Below are 3,542 nucleotides of genomic sequence, written 5' to 3'. Positions count from 1 at the left end.
CTACATAAAAACTAAAGTATAATTCTTTATAAAATTTTTGGGATAGCTTTATATTGTAGGCATTACTGTTAGATTGCCTAGGTAAAATTAGTTTTTTAAAAGAATTTTTGTACTTTTCTGTAAATTTGAAAATATGTATCCATAAAATAGCAAGGTATTTAGGGTTAGCCTAAAATTGGGCATTATCTATCATAGATTTCAAAGGAGGTATATAAACTAGCAAACTTTTATAGTTCCTTTTCAGATTGTTAATTCAAATGTAAGTAAAAAAATTTTTTCTAAAGCCAAATGCTCTTTAATTAATCAGTTTTTCCATCATATATGCTACTAGTCTATGCATTAGCTTGATATTCTAGTATACATTGATTGCATTAAAGATAAAAAGGTGGTAGCTCAGAGTGAGCTCTTCTGTTATTCATTTGTTCCTATATTTTAAAGGGTTTTTTTTTTTACAGTTAGAAACTTCCTTAAACTGGTTAATTTCATAATCCAGTTGTTCATACAGTTGATGGATCATGATGGAAACGTACTGTGAAGGGCATTGGTGACAGATTTTCCAGATCTTTTATTCCTTGAACACAAGCTTTGTCTGATAACTACAGGTTTCATATGTTGTTTCATGAATACCAAAATGTGATGTGTCAGACACGTTATAACGGTGGGTATTTGAAAACTGTCTTACTGTGTGTATATTGAATGACAGACTCTAAAAATAAAAATTGTACATTTTATTGTGCAATTTCTAACAATAAAATGATTAGCATTAGGCATGTCTGCATTGCATATCGTAGCTGTGCCCCGTGCCCTTGTATGTGCAATCCCTTCACATTTACTTGCAATTTCACCTACTTCATCTGACTTCATTTGGAAGGCTTGTGTATTGTGTGTGCTTTTAACTTTGAATCGCATGTGCTAGTTGTAACCACAGGTATTATTTTTATGTTGACATAACTCTAAATTTCATAAATGATTTATCATATATCAACTCTAATGCTTTAAGTACATTTAAGAAATAAATTCTTGCTCAAGTTTTTTCCATGTGTGGTCACCACCATCCTAACTGTCATAATGTTTGAGGTAATGGTATTTATGAGCATTGGTGTTGCCTAATTAGGGTCTTGGTGTATACAAGACGCTTTATGAGGACTCTGTGTTTTTTTAAATGCTCATTTTGTATCATGGAGTGAGATTTAGAAGAAAATCAATACACTGTGATGGCCTTAATAACAGAATGGAGACAGCACATTCACATACTGGTTATTTTGGTTTACTCCACGAGTTCTGGAATATCAGCTTCTTACCATGTTGCCTGGGAACCAGCTACAGAGGTGCCACACTGAATTGTGGCTTGTCTGTTCCACTCTGCTGGAGTCTTCCTCCTTGACATAGGCTGATGCAGAGCATCTGAGAAGGAATATACGAAACCAGTATAGTCTCTAAGTTCACTTGGGAGAAAATCTTAACTTACCCTAATTCTTCCACAGTATGATTTCATCTGAAATACACATGAGTCAAAAGGAAATCCACAAACAGGCAACAAGTGAATTTCACCCTATCAAATGTATATCAAAGTTTATAGAAATACTATTTCTAGGCTACTTGTTCATTTCTATTTTAAATCACATGTTAACTATAACTCTTATAGTCTGAGCCTGACTTTTCACACACACACTGGGGACTGAACCCGGGGCATTCTACCACCAAGCTACATCCCCAGCCCCTTTTTTAAATTTTTTTTTTTTTTTTTTTTTTTTTTTGACTGAGGATCAAACCGAGGGTGGTGCACTTGCCAGGCAAGCACTTTGCTACTGAGCTATATCCCAGCCCCAATTTTTTTTTTTTTAAATTTTAAGACAATCTCACTATGTTTTGAGGCTAGCCTCAAATTTGCAATCCTTCCTCAGCCTTCTGGGTAGCTAGGATTACAGGTGGGTACCACCACCCCAGGCTCAGCCTCTTGCGTGTGTGGTGCCGTGGATTGAACCCAGGGGCATTCTACCTCTGAGCTATATCCATGGTCCTTTTTTTTTTTTTTTTGAAACAGAATGACTTGTTTGCAGAGGTCCTCACTAAGTTGCTAAGGCAATCCTTGAACCTGCAATCCTTCTGTTCAGGTCTCCCAAGTTCTGGGGTTACAAGCATGCACCACAATGCCTGGCTTCACTTAAAGATTCTGTTTTTCTAGCTCAAAGGCTGAAAAACAATTATTCAGGATTGCTTAACTTTCCACTTCTGTTCTTTTTAAAAGTAATACAAAACATTCCTTCTACTTTGAAAACACAAAACTTACTACATCAAACTATAATTATGCACTTCTATACGTAGTTAAGTCTAGTGCTTTGGCTAGTTAATGGAATAAATAGCTTTGGGAGAAAAGAAAAATTGAGGCAGAAGTCTTGAGACAACAGCCCCACTTTACAATGCTCAGGCAACTCTGCGTCCAAGTACATAAGTCCCTGTTAGTGCTTGTTTAGGTGATCTCTTGGCCAACCCATAGAGACCTTAGGTCTTGATTACAGTTCTGTCTCCAGTGAGAGAGAAAAATCTTTTAAATTCAAATAATATGTTTAAATTATAATTATTTCCTCCTAACTGTTAGAGGGCTTTATTGTTTGGGTTGTTGTTGTTTGTGTGTGGTGCTAGGGATCAGACCCAGGGACGGCCTCTTGCATGCTAGGCGAGCACTCTAACTACTGAGCGTTCCCCAGCTCCTAAAGGTTTAGGGGGGGTTTTGTCCTTCTTGGGGGGGGGGGTTCTCTTTTTGTGGCCCTGAGAGTTGAACGTAGGTTGTTCTTCCTCTGAGCTATACCTCCCAGCCCCATTTTTTCTTGTTGTTACCATTATTTCTCATTTCTATTTTGAATTTTTTGTAAAGATAGTTTCCTTGAAAATTGCCTCAAATTTTTTTTTCAGTAGTCTGTATAAAAAAAGAAAGACAAAAATTAAGGACTGTTGACTGTTAAAACTTTTTGGATCTGATCTGGGTGTGGTGGTGCACATTTGTGATCCCAGCATTTGGGAGGCTGAGACAGGAGGATTGCAGTTCACAGCCAACATCAGCTACTACTAGTAAGAGGCTCTCTGCAATTCAGTGAGACCCTGTTTCAAAGTAAAGAATAAAACATAGGGCGGGAGGTGTGGCTTGGACATAGAACACCCTTGGGTTTCACCCCCAGTACCACAAAAAAAAAAAAAAAACCTTTTTGAGCTTATCATCTTTAACTTTAATGGCTTTTATTCTGGTGAAGTCTTAAGCCTGGTTCCTTGCAGACTTCACACCTGCACTTATTTATTTATTTATTTATTTATTTATTTATTTATTTATGTGGTACTGGGATGGAACTTAGGGGCCTTCTACCTCTGGGCTACACTCCAGACGTGTTTTATATTTTATTTGGAAACAGGGTCTCACTAAGTTGCTGAGAGCCTCACTAAGTAACTGAGGCTTGGCTTCGAACCTGCACCATCCTCCTGTCTCAACCTCCCAAGTACTGGGATTACAAGCATGCACCACCACACCTGCTTTTGTTTTGTATTTTGAA

This window comes from Muscardinus avellanarius (genome assembly GCF_963383645.1).
Source record: "Muscardinus avellanarius genome assembly, chromosome: 1".
Lineage (NCBI taxonomy): Eukaryota > Metazoa > Chordata > Mammalia > Rodentia > Gliridae > Muscardinus > Muscardinus avellanarius.
Note: the sequence above shows the minus strand (reverse complement) of the source record.